The 20,287-nt window shown below is 43.3% G+C and overlaps 1 protein-coding gene across 7 annotated transcripts in view; it reads right to left on the minus strand.

The window, feature by feature from the left end:
• Window positions 1-20,287, minus strand: part of LOC115637298 (homeobox protein PKNOX2-like) — a 504,816-nt gene that overhangs the window by 202,104 nt on the left and 282,425 nt on the right. For 6 of the 7 annotated variants that reach the window (XM_030538438.1, XM_030538443.1, XM_030538437.1 and 3 more), the window contains one exon: window positions 17,878-17,982. The gene's annotated coding sequence lies outside the window, so the exon portion shown is untranslated. Of the gene's footprint in view, window positions 1-17,877; window positions 17,983-19,232; window positions 19,293-20,287 lie in introns of those variants that run through there. The other variant, XM_030538442.1, reaches the window with a different exon arrangement.

Raw genomic sequence — 20,287 nt, forward strand, 5'->3', positions numbered from 1 at the left:
GAAATTGAGGGTATAGCTTGTCTAGTCTCTTGAGAAAGCGGCCCACCATCGGGCTAGCAAAGACTGATCAGCTGTCAGCCCCAGAATGGAATGCTGAGATCTCTGCCAGGTGAACCTTTATGGATGATACTGCCAGAGCTAACCGCTTCAAGTGCAACAGGTAGTCCAGAATGAAGGGTATTGATGCCTGCATTGGAGACATGCCCTTCTGTACTGCCCAAATCAAAAATCTCTTCCATTTGGCTAAGTAAGTAGCTCTAGCGAATGGCTTCCAGCTGTCAAGGAGGGCCTCTCTGACAGGCTCTGAGCATGCCAACTCCATGGGGTTTAGTCATGAAGCTTCCATGCCATGAGGTGGAGAGGTTCGAGGCTGGGATGCTGGAGGCAGCCATGATCCTGAGTGATTTGGTCTGGCACCAATGGCAGGGCAATCAGAGTGGCTACTGACAGTTCCAGGAGCATTGTATACCAATGTTGGTGGGCCCAAGCTGGCATTATCAGAATGACTGATGTTCTGTCCCTTCTGACCTTCAGCAGGACCTTGTGGCTGAGCAGGAAGGGCAGGAATGCATAAAACAGATGGTTCCTCCGGAGGAGGAGAAACACATCCGTGACTGAGCCTGGGCTGTGATTTTGGAAGGAACAAAACTGCTGACACTTCCTACTGAGTCTCATCACGAATTGGTCAATCTGGGGTATTTCCCACCACCGGAAGATGCTGTTGATGATGTCCAGGCAAATGAACCACTCATGACTGTGGACAGATCTTCTCAGATGGTCCACCAACTCATTCTGGGGCCCTGGAAGGTAAGGAGCCTCTAGGTGTATTGAGTGGGCTATGCAGAAGTCCCACAGCTTGAGGGCTTCCTGACATAGGGGAGAGGAGTGTACTTCACCCTGTCTGTTTATATAAAATATTGCTGTTGTATTGTCCATCATGACTGACATACACCTGGCTTCCAGATGGGATTAGACGGTTGGCAGGCTGGGTGAACTGCTCTCAGCCCTTTCATGTTGGTGTGAAGTGAGAGCTCTGCCTGGGACAAGAAGCCTTGACTTCTGAGCCCTCCTAGATGTTCTCCCCACTCCAACACCAATGGATCCATGACTAGAGACAGCGAGGGCTGGGGCCTGGAGAAGGGGACTCCTGCACATGTCGTTTGGGAACTGAGCCACCACAGGAGGGACTTGATAACCAGGCGAGGAAGCAAAACTATCTTGTTGAAGTTGTCTCTGTTTGGTCTTCATACTAATGCCAGCCATGCCTGAAAAGGTCTGAGTCACAGTCATGCATGTTGCACCACGTATGTGCATGCGACCACGTGACCGCGCAACTTCAAGGAGTTCCATGCCATTGTGGCCGAAAAACTTTTGAAGCTGTCTATTATGGAGGAAATGGCTTGGAAGCGAGACTCCGGTAGGAATGCCCTGGCTTGAGTGGAGCCTAAGACTGCTCTTATAAGCCCTATCCTTTGGGTAGAGGATAGAGTCGACTCGGGCATGTTCGTAATAGACCCAGACTGCTAAAAGTCATCCATGTCAGGTGTACATGCACTTCTACCTAGCCCTGGAATGACCCTTGACCAGCCAGATGTCGAGATATAGGAACATCTGCACCTGTGTGGAGAGCTGCCTTGGGGGGGTGCGCATGGTGGAAGTTTTGCCTAAGGCGCGAAACATCCTTGCACCCCCCCTGGGCAGTGGGTTGGCAGGGACCTATATATACTGCCACGAAGGTGCCACTCCAGGGGATTCCACAGCTGGCCCAACAGGTGCCACTAGTGGAAAAACCTTCTGACAACTGCGCTTGCGGCACGTGCACATCTACTTGAAATTGACATGAGCAAGCACTTCAAGAAGAACCAAGTAGGCGTGGCAGGATGGATTCAGCATAGGCTGGTCACCAGATTATATATCCAAGGTCTTCTTGGGGTAGCCAGCCCACGAAGAAGCCTGTGTCACCCTGTCTACATTACTATTGTTGGATGGCCTTGGTCTACCCATGCTACAACTACACTTTTTTTTTATTTTTTGCCATGCAGATGCACTCTCAGATGTCTAGGAGACAAATGAGATTTTGGCTCCCAAAATGACTGACTGGCTCAACAGGCAATAGTGTGGAATTGGTTTAGACCTTGTGACTTGTCTTCCTGGATGGCATTGACAAGTATTGGGCATTTCTTTTGTGTAAATGGATCAGGCAGGAGGATAGCTGAGAGCGGTACAAAGAGTGGAAGTAGGATCAATGGGATGAAGTGAGCCACAAGAAATGTAAACCTTCCTAATAGCGAGAACAATTAAGCCATGAAAAGTTGACCCAAGGGTACTGGAGGAAAAGTCCCATTGCTTAGCTCATTAACACTAATCTATATAAAGTAGCAGGGCCAGCCTTAGGGAAAATGACACCCTAAGCAAACTTGTATTTTGCCCCCCCCATCACCCTGGCCCCCACGGACTCCCTGGGCTAACCTCCCATCACCTCTGGGCCCCGCTGCCTCCCCCAGTTTTTAATTTGCATTGAAAGAGATGCCAGAGCTCAGCCCTTGCACAAATTAAGCCCTGGCAAGGCAGCCTGATACCGGCGGGTGCTGGCTGGGCACCCAGCTCTGAAGGCAACGCCACGGCCAGCAGCAGCAGCGCAGAAGTAAGAGTGGCCTGGTATATGGTGTATTGCCACCCTTACTTCTGCACTGCTGTTGTGGCTTGTAGTGCCTTGTGCATGGCATGTGGCTAAAGGTGGGCTTTGTGCTGTTACACAGGGGCTGCATCTTCGCCACTTCTGGCTCACTGGGGCACCGTTTCAGATTTTGGGGGATGGGAGGAAACGTTGTGATTCCAAAGACTACTTAGGCACCTGAAAATGCTAGGGTTTTTTGCAGATAATAACTTAGGAATTAGCTTGCAGGAGCACTGTTTCTAATCATTATATAAAGAAAGAAAAATATATACAAACTCCAATTAAAACCACGTTTAAAGTTTATATGTAAATTTAGAACAATCAGGAGATAATATGGCAAGAGAGTCCCAATCCCAAGACTTGAGGTATCAGTTCTGGAGCTTTAACAGAGATATCGGAAACACACATTTGATACTTTGAATATTATCTTTAGTAGAGATAAATAAAAATAAATAAAATCTGCTTAAAATCTGTTTACTTTTTCCACAGACGCGCTCTGTGGGACTGCCATTATCTACTCTATTTTAGTTGATTGTTTTTGACTCCTCAAAAACACACACCTAATTTTAACAAGGGTGATTATGGTTCTTTTCTCTTTTATTAAGAAAGAGAATTTATTTTTCTAATTATTTTGGCACTTATGTTTACCGATCACAATCATGTACGTGACTCACTAACATTTAACTACATCATTGCTATTGGTATCATAGTTGGAACTGCATCTATTTTTATGCAATTTTTAAGTTATTTTACAGATAGAATTAAAAATACAATTTGGAAATAAGCAACCTTCATCTGCCCGGTGTCTAAAATTATATTTTTAGCTAATGTTTTTTCAGCTGGCACTGCTAAGGTTAGTACAAACTAAAATTACATTCTAGAAGGATTCTAATATTTGATTGTAACACTTTAAATAATGAATGACAAAGAACAATATGATAATAAAAGTAATAACGATAATTACTCCAGCTGGGACAGATTAGGCATTTTAGAACTCACTACTCAAAGAATTAAATTTAAGCATAAGAGAGAAATAAAATTATGAAATGCATAGATCAGTCAAAAAATAAAATAACAGCACTTTGAAATAATAAAATTACAGAGAATATATGCAAAAAGAACAGGAGTACTTGTGGCACCTTAGAGACCAACAAATTTATTGCAGCATAAGCATTGGTGGGCTTCATCGTGAAATGAGCTGCAGCCCACGAAAGCTTATGCTACAATAAAGTTGTTAGTCTCTAAGGTGCCACAAGTACTCCTATTCTTTTTGCAGATACAGACTAACACGGATACTACTCTGAAACCAGAGAATATATGTGCATTGCAGGCAGGGCCGCTCCAGGCATCAGCTTAGCAAGCAGGTGCTTGGGGCGGCCACTCTGGACCGGGGCGGCACATTCAGGTATTTGGCGGCAGTTTGGCGGAGGGTCCCTGACTCCCGCTCAGAGCGAAGGACCTCCTGCTGAATTGCCGCAGATCGAGATTGCAATCATGGCTATTTTTTTAGCTGCTTGGGGCAGCAAAACCACTGGAGCCGGCCCTGATTGTAGGAAGTTGGAAGTAACAACAACAATAATACAGGTATGTGGTGAGTGTGAGAGACATTGTGTGTGTGTATGTGAGAGAGAGTGAGTGTGCATGTGTGTGCGAGAGAGACAGTGTGTGAGTGCCTGTGTGTGAGAGGCAGAGACAGAGTGTGTGTTCTGCAGGAGTGTATGGGAGACAGAGCACTGCCCCTTTGCGTAGAGCAGCCCTCACCAGCTCCTACTTCTCCCCTCCCATCACTTCTGCATAGCAAACAGGAGGTTCCTGGGAACAGCTGGACAATGGGGCTCCAAGGAAGGGGGCAGGAGCAGTGGGGCTGTAGATGGCAACAGAGCAGTGGGAGGAGGGGCATTCCTGATGTAAAGGCACCCTGCTTATAACAGCACCCCTGGCTTTCACCCAGTTCGCCCATATCAAAGGCAAATTGCAAAGTAGTAAATGACTACACAAAGCATTAGATATCACTCTGTAGGGAATCAGCCATGTAGCTAGATAAGCAAATTAATCTTTTTAATCTCTAGTTTCTATGATACTGTATATTCATGGCTTGAATGCCATACAATGTCATGATTTATGTCATTACTATTTTTGCTGTGCCTAATCTTTTCAACTCCACATAAATTTTCCATCATTGATATTTGGTATAAATTGCAAATGTTACCTTCTTGTGAAAGCTTCACAAGAAGGACAAAAATTATATATTAAAATGAAAGATATCTGGGAAATGCCTTCTTTTTTCTTGGGTGAAAGTGAAGGAGCAGATTAATGGCACATTTTGGTGCTTCCACTTAGTAAAATAATTAGCTAAAATAATATTTTAATTGTGAAATACAAATACTTAAAACAGAATGCGTAATTGCTGACCTTTGTAACCCCCATTTTCTTCTCTGCATGAGTCACAAAGTGAGGATGAGAGGATGAAAAGACGATGAAGTATATAAGACAAATGTTTGTATAAATCTGAGAATTTAACTTATATAGCTGTTTTGCCTTTCAGATCAACATACTTTTAACAGTACTGCCCCAGCCAATTGTATTTAACAAAGTTGACAACTTTGAAAAAGTAAGTTCCTGTAAGTCTATTTCTGCCTCCACTGACAGACAACTTTTAAGAATTCATCACTAATGTGGGCTAGCCAAATTATTTAATCAATTAGATATTCCAGGTAATTTGCTAGATTTCTTTTTACAACAAAAGTCGGGTGTCCTGTGGACTATAAAACTTCAGGTTAAGAAGCTGAGCTGCTCACTCTCACAATATCATGGGCTGCACAATTACCACTTGCTTCATCCCTGTTTGCAGTGGGTTAATGGCTAACATCATCACAACAAAACAATTTAATTTCTTCAGTGTCCAAGAAAAATCAGTGATGCAAAATAATGGGCCAGTATATATGCCACATGGCTGAAGATCTGAATATACAAAACAACGAATTACAGCTTACTTTATTAGTCTCCTAAAATAACTGGGTTCACTTTTCCTCTCTGAGTAACAATATGCTTGCAGACAAATGTTGCTAGCTGTAACACCAGCTATTCAAACAATATATGGTAGTTGATAGTACATAATGATTCTACTACTAAGCCTCATGTCAGAGGGTAACTGGCTCTTTTGAGGGGGAATGGGTCCTACCACACCTGTGCCAAAATTAATCAGCTGCTTCCCAGCCTAAGGAGGCAAGTGATTGGACACCTGGGCCTTATAAGAGGGCTGAGGGAAGGGGCAGGATCTTGTGGAAGGACCCTGAGTCTGGGTCTACAGGGGAACTGGTACTTCAGAGGAACCAGCCTAGGGCTAGCACTCTACCCCAGAATGGAGAAATATACTCTCAAAGGGAGCTTACAAAGAGGCTGGGAATAGGGCCCATAGAATAGGTTAGAGAAGCCCCAAAGAGCAGAAGAACCTTTTTTGGACGTTGAGCTTTTTAATTTGGACTTCTTGTTTTGGAACTTAGCCAAGGATTAATACATATCTCTAGAACTGACTGGTGTGTGTGTTGAGCCAAGGTGACCCACCTCGGGGAGGGAAACCGAGGCAGGGAGTGTTAGAAGGTAGCCATGCCCTACGACACCTCAGTTTCAGGGGTTTATGACTTACGTTCTAAGGATCTGTATTGGGCTGGAGGTTGTCAGTGTTTTAGACTGAATTGGAGCCCTTTTTAAACAATGAGGAATGGATGAGCTGGGCTGGCCATTGATTGACAGCACAGTGCATTGCTGCACACTTCAGGGATTTGCAGTTGGGGCCAAAGCTCTGGATCGGCAAGCTGGCCGTGGTTTAGAGTGCTGTGGAGACAGCAAAGTTGGCCTCTGATGAAAGGAAGCAGCTACTGATAACTAAGGCCACATCCAGACTACCCGCCGTATCGGCGGGTTAAAATCGATTGCTCGGGGATCGATATATCACGTCTAATCTAGACGTGATATATCGATCCCCGAGCGCAGTTATATCGATTCCGGAACTCCATCAACCCCAACAGAGTTCCGGAATCGACACGGAGAGCCGCGAACATCGATCCCGTGCCGTCTGGACGGGTGAGTAATCCGATCTTAGATATTTGACTTCAGCTACGTTATTCACGTAGCTGAAGTTGCGTATCTAAGATCGATTTTCCCCCCCTAGTCTGGACTAGCCCTAAGCAATGAGAAAGATCTAACTCCTTGTGAAGGGCTGAGGAGCACACTGCAGCCAGTTCTCCGATTGGTACAGACAGGCCTTGAGTGGCAGTTTCACCTTGAGAGCGCAGTGCACAGTGGGGGAAATTATTCAAACATCTCAGTAAATCTAATTGGCCATGTTCCAACCTGTTTAAATTGGCCTCTTGCATACAACCCTCCAAGTGGTTTTTTATTCAGATAAAAGTGCTGAGAAAAACAAATACTGGCCCGGTAAATGACACTTGTTTCAAACAGACCTAGCAGAGTGATCACAGAAACAAAGGGCCAGAAATGAGAGAGAGGTTCTACTTTGAAAAGTGACTCTTTAAAAATGCAACTTCTCACTTTACAGATGTGCTCCTGGTATGGATACAGCATCAGATCTACTGATCTGAAGGGATAATATTAATCACCATTGCTTCTCACTCCAGTTTAGCAAACACACCAAAGAGGAAATGAGCTGGATTCTATTTGTGATTGCGTATCAATATGTAAACATTTCTACCAAGTTTCAATATAATGTTGATCAATTACAACTGTGCAAACCACTAAAGTGTATAGGCATACAAAAGTGTCACAGAGAACAATCTGATGAAATTCCCGTAAAGCCCCTGTCCAGAGCCCAGGTGCAGATTAAATTAAATAGACCATACAAGATCTGGGCACATTCCAGCCAGCTAGGACCATATGTGCACATGTTACATGCAATTATGTGGTGATAAATAAGTCATTTTAAATGTGACCTAGCCTATAGGATTACAATAGACTACGATGTCTACCAGTTATATTTTAGGAAACACCTCACTGGAGTGCCCCAGCCCCCCACCCTCCAAAAAAATGGGGGGGGGGGTTAAAATGTCCTAAAATTCTCTGATCCTGCCAACCCTATTCTGCTTAACGCAAAAGAATGTTCCCACCTGCTCCCTAATGGAGTCAAAGACCTAATAATTGACAGAACCTTCCTTGCTTTATTACAGTTCTAGCAAGCCAATCAGGAAACAGAGACAAGGCCCGACTGATATAGTTAGTCTAGGATTAAAGTTTCTGATAGGGCTGTCAATTAATTGCAGTTAACTCACGCGATTAACTGAAAAAAATTGTCTTGCTCAGGAGTGTGAAAAAATACCCCCCTGAGCGCTGCAAATTTCAGCACTGTAAAATGCCAGTGTAGCCAGTGCACCAGCACTGGGAGCCACACCGAAGGTGGTTTTTTTAGAGTGCTGGGAGAGCTCTCTCCCAGAGCTATGCTGCGACTATGCAAGCCACATTAAAGCATTGTCATGGCAGCACTTTAATATTGCCAGTGAAGACATGCCCTCAGATGATGAAAATGAACATGCATCAGTCTGCACTGCTTTGGATTGTTATCAGGCAGAACCGATCATCCACATGGAAGCATGTCCTCTGGAATGGTGGTTGAAGCATGAAGGGACATATTAATCTTTAGTGCATCTAGCACGTAAATATCTTGCAACGTCAGCTGCAACAGTGCCATGTGAACACCTGTTCTCACTTTCAGGTGGCATTGTAAACAGGAAGCAGGCAGCATTGTCTCCTGCAAATTGTAAACAACCTTGTTTGTCTGAGTGATTGGCTGACCAAGAAGTAGGACTGAGTGGACTTGTAGACTCTAAAGTTTTATATTGTTTTATTTTTGAATGCAGGTTTTTTGTACATAAATCTACATTTGTAAGTTCAACTTTCATGATAAAGAGATTACACTACAGTACTTGCATGAGATGAACTGAAAAACACAATTTTTTTGTTTTTTACAGTACCAATATTTGTAATAAAAATAAATATAAAGTGAGCACTGTAAACTTTGTATTCTGTGCTGTAATTGAAATTAATATATTTTGCAATGTAGCAAACATCCCAAAATATTTAAAATCAATGGTATTCTATTGCTGTTTAACAGCATGAATAATCGCGCTATTAATTGCAATTTTTTTAATTGCACTATTAATTGCGATTGCTTTTTTTAATCATCTGACAGCCCTAGTTTCTGATTGACTTCTTTTTTGCTTCTGTACATTTCTCCCAGTGTCTGTGTGAGTTAACACCAATGGGCCCTATTCTGCGTTCAGTAACACAAATGCAACCTCAGACTTCAATTGGATTATAAACTCATAGACTTTAAGGTCAGAAGGGACCATTATGATCATCTAGTCTGACCCCCTGCACAATGCAGGCCACAGAATCTCACCCACCCACTCCTGTAACAAACCCCTAACCTATGTCTGAGTTACTGAAGTCCTCAAATTGTGGTTTGAAGACCTCAAGCTGCAGAGAATCCACCAGCAAGTGACCTGTGCTCCATGCTGCAGAGGAAGGCGAAAACCCTCCAAGGCCTCTGCCAATCTGCCCTGGAGGAAAATTCCTTCCCGACCCCAAATATGGCGATCAGTTAAACCCTGAGCATGTGGGTAAGACTCAGAAGCCAGCACTCAGGAAAGAATTCTCTGTAGTAACTCATATCCCACCCTATCTTACATCACAGACCTCTGGGCATACTTACCTGCTGATAATCAAAGATCAGGTGCCAAATTAATAGCCAAAATTAAGCTATCCCATCATACCATCCCCTTCATAAACTTATCAAGCTTAGTCTTAAAGCCAGATACGTCTTTTGCCCCCACTACTCCCCTTGGAAGGCTGTTCCAGAATTTCACTCCTCTAACGATTAGAAACCTTCGTCTAATTTCAAGTTTAAACTTCCTAGTGTCCAGTTTAGATTCATTTGTTCTTGTGTCCACATTGGTACTAAGCTTAAATAATTCCTCTCCCTCCCTAATATTTATCCTTCTGATATATTTATAAAGAGCAATCATATCTCCCCTCAACCTTCTTTTGGTTAGGCTAAACAAGCCAAGCTCTTTGAGTCTCCTTTCATAAGATAGGTTTTCCATTCCTCGGATCATCCTAGTAGCCATTCTCTGTAACTGTTCCAGTTTGAATTCATCCTTCTTAAACATGGGAGACCAGAACTGCACACAGTCTTCCAGATGAGGTCTCATCAGTGCCTTGTATAACGGTACTAACACCTCCTTATCTTTGCTGGAAATACCTCGTCTGATGCATCCTAAAACCGCATTAGCTTTTTTAACGGCCATATCACATTGGCAGCTCATAGTCATCCTGTGATCGACCAATACTCCGAGGTCCTTCTCCTCCTCTGTTACTTCCAAATGATGTGTCCCCAGTTTATAACTAAAATTCTTGTTATTACTCCCTAAATGCATAACCTTGCACTTTTCACTATTAAATTTAATCCTATTACTATTACTCCAGTTTACAAGGTCATCCAGATCTTCCTCTATGATATCTCGGTCCTTCTCTGTATTGGCAATACCTCCCAGCTTTGTGTCATCCGCAAACTTTATTAGCACATTCCCACTTTTTGTGCCAAGGTCAGTAATACAAAGGTTAAATAAGATTGGTCCTAAAACCGATCCCTGAGGAACTCCACTAGTAACCTCCTTCTAGCCTGACAGTTCACCTTTCAGTACAACCCGTTGTAGTCTCTCCTTTAACCAGTTCCTTATCCACCTTTCAATTTTCATATTGAGCCTCATCTTTTCCAGTTTAGCTAATAATCCCCCATTTGGAACCGTATCAAATGCCTTACTGAAATCGAGGTAAATTAGATCTACTGCCTTTCCTTTGTCTAAAAAAATCTGTTACCTTCTCAAAGAAGGAGATCAGGTTGGTTTGGCATGATCTACCTTTTGTAAAACCATGTTGTATTTTGTCCCAATTACCATTTATCTCAATGTCCTTAACTACTTTCTCCTTCAAAATTTTTTCCAAGACCTTACATACTACAGATGTCAAGCTAACAGGCCTAGAGTTACTCAGATCACTTTTTTCCCCTTTCTTAAAAATACGAAGTAGGTTAGTAATTCTCCGGTCATACGGTACAACCCCAGAATTTACTGATTTATTAAAAATTCTTGCTAATAGGCTTGCAATTTCATGTGCCAGTTCCTTTAATATTCTCGGATGAAGATTATCTGGGCCCTCTGATTTCGTCCCATTAAGCTGTTAGAGTTTGGCTTCTACCTCGGATGTGGTAATATCTACCTACATAGCCTCATTCCCATTTTTCATCCTACCATTATCCATAAGCTCCTCATTAGCCTCATTAAAGACTGAGGCAAAGTATTTGTTTAGATATTGGGCCATGCCTAGATTATCCTTAACCTCCATTCCATCCTCAGTGTTTAGCGGTCCCATTTCTTCTTTTTTTGTTTTCTTATTATTTATATGGATATAGAACCTTTTACTCTTGGTTTTAATTCCCTTTGCAAGGTCCAAGTCTACATGGCTTTTGGCCTTTCACACTTTATCCCTACATGTTCTGACCGCAATAAGGTAGCTTTCCCTGCTAATCCCTCCCATCTTCCACTCCTTGTAGGCTTTCTGTTTTTTCTTAATCACCTCTCTAAGATGCTTGCTCATCCAGCTTGGTCTACAACTCCTGCCTATGATTTTTTCCCCTTTCTTGGGATACAGGCTTCTGATATTTTCTGCACATTTGACTTGAAGTAATTCCAGGACTCCTCTGCCTTTAGATCCACAAGTTCTTCAGTCCAATCCACTTCCCTAACTAATTTCCTTCATTCTTTAAATTTAGCCTTTTTGAAATAAAAAAATCCTAGTCCCAGATCTATTTTTGTTTATCCTTCCATCTAGTTTGAACTGAATTAGCTCATGAGCCCTCAAACCAAGGTTGTCTCCTACAACCATTTCTTCTATGAGGTCCTCACTACTCACCAAAACCAAATCTAAAATGGCATCCCCTTTTGTTGGTTCTTCAACTACTTGGTGAAGAAATCCATCAGCTATTGCATCCAGGAAAATCTGAGCCCTATTATTATTACCAGCACTTGTCCTCCAGTCTATATCTGGGAAGTTAAAGTCTCCCATGATCACACAATTCCCATTAGTGTTTATTTCATTAAAAAACATTAAAGAGGTCTCTATCCACATCCAAATCAAATCCTGGCGGTCTGCAGTGCTACCCCAAGCATTATCTCAGGAGAGGCTCTAGTAGCTTTCTTTCCCAGTGTGATTTTTGCCCAGACAGACTCTGTCTTATCCATTCCATCACTATTTCTTTACAGTTAACCTCATCATTGATATACAATGCTACTCCACCACCTTTGCCTTTATTTCTGTCTTTCCTAAACAGCACATAGCCTTCAATACCTGTACTCCAGTCATGAATACTATTCCACCATGTTTCTGTTATCCCTATAATATCTGGTTTCACTTCCTGCACCAGTAGCTCTAGTTCCTCATGGGGTTAATTGAGAACAGCATACTTTGTACTTTGCATATGCCTTCTTCAGCATATGTTTGCTTGGGTGTGTGTGTGTGTGCAGGAATAAGGTCTAGAAGTCCTGCATATTACCAGTTTGTTTAATATATTAAACACTAATCATCTGCTTAGAATTGGTAACTAGCAAGTGAGCAGTAATAGAGCCTTGCAATATTCTGCTGACATGTTTGAAGATTAAGGCTACTTCTTTAAAGATGCATCTGTTGTAATATAGAACCTAGGCAAACAAATCTCCTTTAGAGTTGGTTCTTTCTCCATTTCCAAGCACTTCCCCCAGCCACTATAGAGGATACACCAGGCACCCTGTCAGCAAAGTTTTTGATTTACTGCCTCTTTGAGCACTTCTGAGAGCTCTGTGCCCTGCACTACTTCTTAGTTTTAGTTGCTTCATTTAAAACAGTTTGATTTTCCTCGTAAAATGCAAAAATTCCAAACAAAAAGTGTTTTAAAAAATGGAAGATGCAGTGAGACTTTCAAAAATATCATGCATAGTTTTTAGCACATGGGCTACCTGGTCCAGATAATCAAAGATATTTAGGTACCTAACTCCCATGGGAATTAGGTGCTTAAATATCTTTGAGGATCTAGGCCTCTGTGCCTACAGGACCTAGGTACCAAACTAGCTGATTACAGCATCACTGATTTGCTATTAAATTAACATTCACAGAATAAATTGTAACAGAAGCTGTTCAGTCAACTGCTCCCATTTCAAACCCTCTCTATTTGCATGTTTACAGGGAAGTTAGAAATCTGAATCAGCAGCCATATTTACAGCTTTTTACATCCTATCAGAAAAAAAGCTACCAATTTTAAGAGCCAAATTATATCACTACTGTACAAACCTTCAGCTAATCAGGGAGTCACAAATATTTTTAAAGCCTGTAATTATATTTTATGTTGACTATATTTTCTTTGTCATTATCTCCAAAAAATAAACCATAAAATGTGTGTGTAGGGGATACAGATTTGACCTATACTCACAATAGCAAGGGAATTCCAAGCAAAGAATCTGTGAATTGCCAGGTCCTGAGAAAGGTGCATGAAATTGTGCACAAGCCATGCAGTTCTTCCCGACGGCAAGCACAATGACACAATTAGTGGTAGATCATCAACTCGGACATTCAGCCTAAACCCTGAATTGCTTGGCTGTTTGGTTTCAGGCAGGGTCCCAATTTCATTTCATTAGTTTTCTGGAGTTCAAGAAAACATAATTTCCCAGTTCACCTGTGCTCTGAAAAGTGTATCTTCTCCCCACTCTCATCCCGTGTTCTCTAAACACAGCACTGATTAAAAACACAAACGTTCAAGCCTCTGGGTTTCTAAAATGAGCTGAAATGTTTCTAACTAATCTGAAGTTTTCAGTGACATTATGAAGATTCTGTCTTTGCTGAGAACCTTCTGATCTAACAGCCCCAACACTGGAACAAAAGGAAAATTTCTGGCTGTTGCTAAGCGTGCTATGCTGGAGCCATTACTCACTGCCGCCGAGGAGGGAGGTATCTGATGGTGGCTATTGGGCTAATCATATTTGCATTATAAATCATTGTAATTTTTTCTCCAGTTTCTGCTAGGAGTTCTCATCATAAGGCCTTATTCAACAAAGTTCTTAGAGAATGTGCCAAACTTTAAGCATATGAGGCAGCCCCAATGACTTCAAGCAAGCGCTTAAAGTTAGCCACATGCCCTGATCCCCTGCTGTCTCAGGGCCCTGGTTTCTCTCTTGGTGAGTCTTAGGTAATTAATTCCCTAGGGCTAGATTGTGACCTGGCTTGGACACCCACAGAGGGGAACAGGGCATGCAAAAGTCACAAGTTGTGCACCTGCTGGCCCCCACTCCAGAGCAGGTAGGTGGGGAGTGATGGGGAATGGGTGGAGTCTTGACTCCATCCCTTACAGTGTGCTGGCCAATACCATGGAGCTGGTGCAGCAGGGCTCATAATTGGCTGCAGATCTAGGTCATTGCTACCACCCAAGTGGGGAGGGAATTGTGCCTCAGAGGCTCTCTAGCGTACAGGACTTCCAGGGGCTACTCTAGGGCAGTGCAGCATACAATCTCTGCCCCCGTTCAGGGCACTGTCCAAAGGAACAATCAAATCCTTGGGCCAGATGGGACCAAGGAAGAAAGACATCATCCCGAGAAATCTAGCCAGCAAGGTCAACTGGAACATTGTAGCCAATCTCCTATGAATGGAACTGGAAAAGAATCTTCAAGTATGGAGAGTTCCTCTCTGGGGATTAGCCCTGTCTTCTGAGCCATTTAGTTCCAACAAAGAAGGGGTTAATTGACTACCTGACATAATTTTATAAACACAAAGTAAAATACACATGATGTCTCCTTTCCTCAGGTTAAAATCATGAATTTGTAGAAAAAAATAGAAACTGTCACTTACATCTTACCAAAGAGCCAGATTTGATTACAATTCACCTACACCATTGTGAAATCTGGCACAGCACGGTAACACAAAATGTCATTGCCCTTAGTCCTGACATCGTTTGGTGGAGGCTATGATTCATAGCTACCAAGGCCACAAGGGACCATTGTGAGCTTCTAGTCTGACCTCCTGCATAACACAGGCCAGAGAACTGCCCCCAAAATAATTCCAACAGCACATCTGGAAGGCCTAACCTCTGATTAGGTCTCATAGAGAGGGGCCTGCAGAATATAATCCTCTCATAACTTTATGTGGTTTATTAGAAGAAATTTTTAAAACATTACGGAGGCAAGAAGGTTCTGTTAAAAGAGAGGGATATAGAAGCCTTTGAACTTTGCTCTGGATCAAGGTAAGTTTTATATTTGATTAAAAGAACAGAAAAGGTTTTTCTCCCAAGATGCTCAGACCCTAATATTTCCTAATTAACAAGAGAAAGGCCAGAGAGATGGCAGAGGTTCATGTTTTAAGAAAGAAAACGTGCACAGTTTGGAGCTACAGCAGTTTTGTTTCTTCTAACTGTGGGGTTATATTAAGACAAAGGTTTTCTAGGTAGTATCAGGCCCATCCCTAGCCATTTTGGTGCCCTATGCAGCCCCCCTGCTGGGGGCTATGTGGAGCCCCAGGCCTCCATGGTGGTGGGGGGTTGGCTTGGAGGGCAGGGGAAACCGCCCCTCAGCACGAGCAGGCAGAGCGGGTTGGGGCCAGGTCACTCCACTTCCTGCTGCCTGGTGAGTCCAGGGCAGGCTCGACTCCACACTCACAGGGCAGCGGGAAGTGGAGCGACCCAGCCCCAGCCACTCTGCTCTGCTCCGCTCCCCTTGCTCCCAGCCTTGGGGCTGGGGGGCAAAGGGGAACCACCCCCCAGCACTCACTGGCAGTGCGGCTGCGAGCCAGGGGAGCGGAGCAGGCTGGGGCTGGATTGCTCCACTTTCTGCCGCCAGTGGCGCAGGGCAGGGGCAGGAAGAGGTGGGGTGGGGCAGAGCAGGGGTGGGGGCTTTGGGGAAGGGGTGGAGTGGTGGGCGCTGGGGTAGAGCAAGGGCGGAGGCCATGGGGAAGAGGTGAAGTAGGGGCTGGAGCAGCACGCAGCTGTGTAGGGCACCAGAAAATTTGGTGCTCCACATTTCCTGGTGCTCTGCACAGCTGTGTACTTTGCATATGGGTAGGGATGGCCCTGGGTAGTATAACACTGCACTCCATATTCTTCACCGTGATATGATTATGATATGATTATGGCATAATTATGATGCATTTTGTACTAGACAAGTCATGTAAGGTGTCATTGGAAACGTTATGATTTGCTGAATATGATTATCCTATCTGTATGCATTTATCATTTTGACTCTAGCCTTTCAAGTACAACAATGAAGAAGCCAGACAGTGCTGATGGCCCATCAGCAAAGACAATGAACCCTGGAAGAACTTAACCTTCCTGTGAACGTTCCAGACAGCCTGTAAGTAATGGTTGCTATGACTCAGTAAGGTATGCAAGGGCATATGACCAGGCCACATGACTCTGGACTCCTTTTTGGGATGTCTGTATTTTTCCACAAACTGGTCCGGCAACCAAGTTTTGAAACAAAGGGTTCCCACCATATGCTAAAGCTATAGAAGGCCAGGGGTGTCATCATCTGTTGTTCTTCACTCCCCACACAAGAAAACTCCTGGAAACATCTAAGGAACAACAGACTGAACCAGGCGCCGTGCTGGACCCAGGCTAAAGGGATTGCTAGCCTGTGTATGAAAAACTTGGGGATTCCAAACTGCAAAGCAAGTGCAGTTTCCACCTCAAGAATCTGCAGCCTGCTTGTACCATCACTCAGGTGAAAAACTACTAATGCATATTCAATCTAGTATGTTAAGCTTAGTTTGCGTTTTTCTTTATTTGCTAGGTAATCTGCTTTGATCTGTTTGCTATCCGTTATAATCACTGAAATCTATCTTTTGTTGTTAATAAACTTGTTTTATGTTTTAATTAAAACTCAGTGTGCCTTTAAGTGAAGTGTCGGGGGAAAAATCTCAGCTTGGTTTGACACAGGCTTGTTGCATTTCCTGTCCACTTTGAGGGGGAGGCGAAATGAATAATACATTCATCCTGGTTGAGGTTTGGACCAGAGCAGGACAGTACAGCTGTGGGGTCCTAGGCTGGGAAGCTGGTGGTTATTTTGACTGTAGCCTATTGTTGGTTCATGCACTGGCTGGTCAGACAGCATGGAACTGCAGCTGAGTGTGTCCCTGCCTGTGTGAATGCTGGGGGAAGTGTAGGACCAGGAGCAGGTCTGCAGCTCGTCACAGCAGCACAGTGTGAGAGGGAGCCCAGACTGCTGGGTTAGAGGGCTCAGTGGTATCCCAGTCCCAGGTGCACCCCAGGGGGAAGCCATCACAGGTCGCACTTGGGATGAAGCAAGTAACTTTCAGATAACTTTGTGGTTTCTTCAGAGCATCCTGAGTTGGACACCAGTTTGAACCCTGTTCCTGCAAACACTCACATGGGCAACTTTCTGCATGTGGGCAGTCCCATTGGAGTGGTTACGAGTTCAGGGCCTTAGACAACACAGAGAATTCTGACAGCACTGATTTCAGACACATTTCATCTGATTGTTTTCTGTATTCTTAGGGTTTGTGTTTTTTAACAACTGGCAATTTTTGACTCAGATCACACCCTATTGCTCTTGTAAATTTGGCAGTAATAATGGGTATACTTTGGGTCATTTTCTTTTTAACCTTTTTTAGTTTTTAAAATACAGTTGACCTTTTGGAGAAAGGTCTGATTTAAAAGTTTATAAACAAAAATGTTTAAAAAACAGGCATATTTTCCATAGGTAGCAGTAATAGTTGTGCTTATGGCATCCTTTCAGGCTCCAGCCATTAGAAGCTGAGACAATTAAAAGTTTGGATTTTTTCCCAAAACACACACTTTGTGTACTTGTTTTAAACAAACACCAGGAACCAAGCACTCATGAGAAACCCTGTTATAATATGATGGATTAACGCTATTTTGCTAAGTCAATCTCTGGCTGCCGGGGCTATTTTATTACAATGATATTAAAAAATATGATAACTATATTGCCAGTGTCCCTATTAAAACTTCAGTAAGGTCACTCCTGGTCTATTTCATGTATAAAGCACCTGCTTTGTTAATTTATTTGTGCCACTTATTGAAATGATTCTGATTTGTTTTGTTCATTTGCTTGAAGCTATAGAAGTATGATGGGTCTTACTGTTTGGAGTGCGCTCTGGGAGCTGCCAGTCCTTTGAACCTCTCGCCTTTGCTCTTCCTCTGCCAGTAAAACAAAACCTCCTTCTTTCAGTCAGAGCCAAAGCACCTGAAAAGAGAAAGATAAACTATTAACTGGAGAAAGAGCATTTCCCCCATTAGAAATTCATTTCTATACAAGTGAAAGCAGCAGGGACAAAAACAAATCTGCAGCTCCCGCCAACAGATCTACTCTTCATAAGCATCACTGAGATCTTTTATGATCCAGACTAACAGCAAGAACAGAAAACATTTGGAAAACCATGAAAATATTGCTCTCTGCCATGGTATGTTTCCAGTCTATAAAAAAACAGGCAAATAAAAGGGACAACGTCAGACCAACTTTGGCCTCGAATTTAGGAATATTTTTTAAAAATTCTAGAGGAAACAGTTTAACACCCCTCTCCCAAACAAACAAAACCATAAATAGTTCCCTGCAGTATTTGGAACACAAATGTTGGAGTGCTGTGGTAGAGCATGAAATACCCTCCGTGAAACCGGCCAATTACTAGGAACAAAAATGAAACTGCTCATCGTGTTTCATGGCCCAAGCCAAGAGACATATGGAAAATAATACACAGCGTGAAGAGCAATTCCTAAATGAGATTTAAAAAATTCTTTGTTGTATTATTCTGTGATGTTATTAGCCCAATCGCTAAACACACCTAAAGATAAATAAAAGCCTCCAACATCATTTCTTTAAAATCAGCTGAGTGAATTTTTCCAGGGGGACTAACTGGGAAAATGCCTTCAGCAATATCCCCAGGACCACCCTTCCCTTTACTCTCTCTTCCATGGGTATAGATGTGTGGGGACAGATTTTCAGGTACCTGAAGGCTGCTATCAAATCCCCCCTCACTCTTCTCTTCTGCAGACTAAATAAGACCAGATCCCTGAGCCGCTCCTCATAAAGCATGTGCCCCAGCCTCTTAATCCTTTTCATTGCCTTCCACTGGACTCTCTCTAATTTGTCCACATCCTTTTTGTAGTGGGGGGCCCACAACTCGACGCAATACTCGAGATGTGGCCTCACCAGTGCTGAATAGAGGGGAATAATCATTTCCTTTGATCTGCTGGCAATGCTCCTACTAATGCAGCCCAATATGCCATTGGTCTTCTTGGCAACAAGGGCACACTGTTGACTCATATCCAGCTTCTCGTCCACTGTAATCCCCAGGTCCTTTTCTGCAGATCTGCCACCTAGCCAGTAGGTGATGCATTTGAACTCTCACCAGTAGGTATTACACCCCTGGAGTATCACCATTAGGTGATATTGCTGGCTTGTGGCACCCAGGCAACCCCTGACAGGAGGGCACTCACCTAGGAGGTAGGACAGCCAGGCTCCAGTCCCTCTGCTCTAATGGCTCCTTACTTAATCAACGTGAAACAGCTTCAACAGGAGAAGCTGAGGGAGGCCTCCCACTTCAGAATATTCCATTGCCCAGTGGTAAGAGGATTCACCTGACAAGTGGTAGATGCTCAGTCAAACCTTTACTCATCATCAGGTGGCTTGAACTGGCAGTTGCCCACATCCTGCCTGAATAGAATGACCACCTAACAGTTATGATGTAAGAGTCCAGGACAAGGCAGCAGCTGAGCAGGGCTTTAGTGAATACTAGTGGTACCTTAAGTAGCAGATAAGCACTGTGACAAAATCTACTGCTGTGTTCACTCCTACACACCATTGCAATAATGTTTTTGTATGGTATCATTTGAAAACTCATAATTTTCTGGTTCGTATTGTCCTGATTAAAATATGTGTCGCAATATTGTATGTGAAGTTACAGTAGAACCTCAGAGTTATGAACACCTTGGAAATGGAGGATGTTTGTAACTCTGAAATGTTGGTAAATCTGAACAAAACATTATGGTTGTCCTTCCATAGAATCATAGAAAATAAGGGTTGGAAGGGACCTCAGGAGGTCATGTAGGAACAGGACCAACTTGAGACCATTACTCCCTGTTTTGTCATCTGCTACCACTGAGAACGGCCTAGCTCCATCCTCTTTGGAACCTCACTTCAGGTAGTTGAAAGCTGCTATCAAATCCCCCCTTATTCTTCTCTTCTGCAGACTAAATAATCCCAGTTCCCTCAGCCTCTCCTCATAAGTCATGTGTTCCAGCCCCCTAAGCATTTTGTTGCCCTCTGCTGGACTCTTTCCAATTTTTCCACGTCCTTCTTGTAGTGTGGGGCCCAAAACTGGACACGGTACTCCAGATGAGGCCTCAACAATGCTGAATAGAGGGGAATGATCACAACCCTCGATCTGCTGGCAATGCTCCTACTTATACAGCCCAAAATGCCATTAGCCTTCTTGGCAACAAGGGCACATTGTTGACTCATATACAGCTTCTTTTCCACTGTAACCCCTAGG

This window comes from Gopherus evgoodei, chromosome 19, assembly GCF_007399415.2.
Source record: "Gopherus evgoodei ecotype Sinaloan lineage chromosome 19, rGopEvg1_v1.p, whole genome shotgun sequence".
NCBI lineage: Eukaryota > Metazoa > Chordata > Testudines > Testudinidae > Gopherus > Gopherus evgoodei.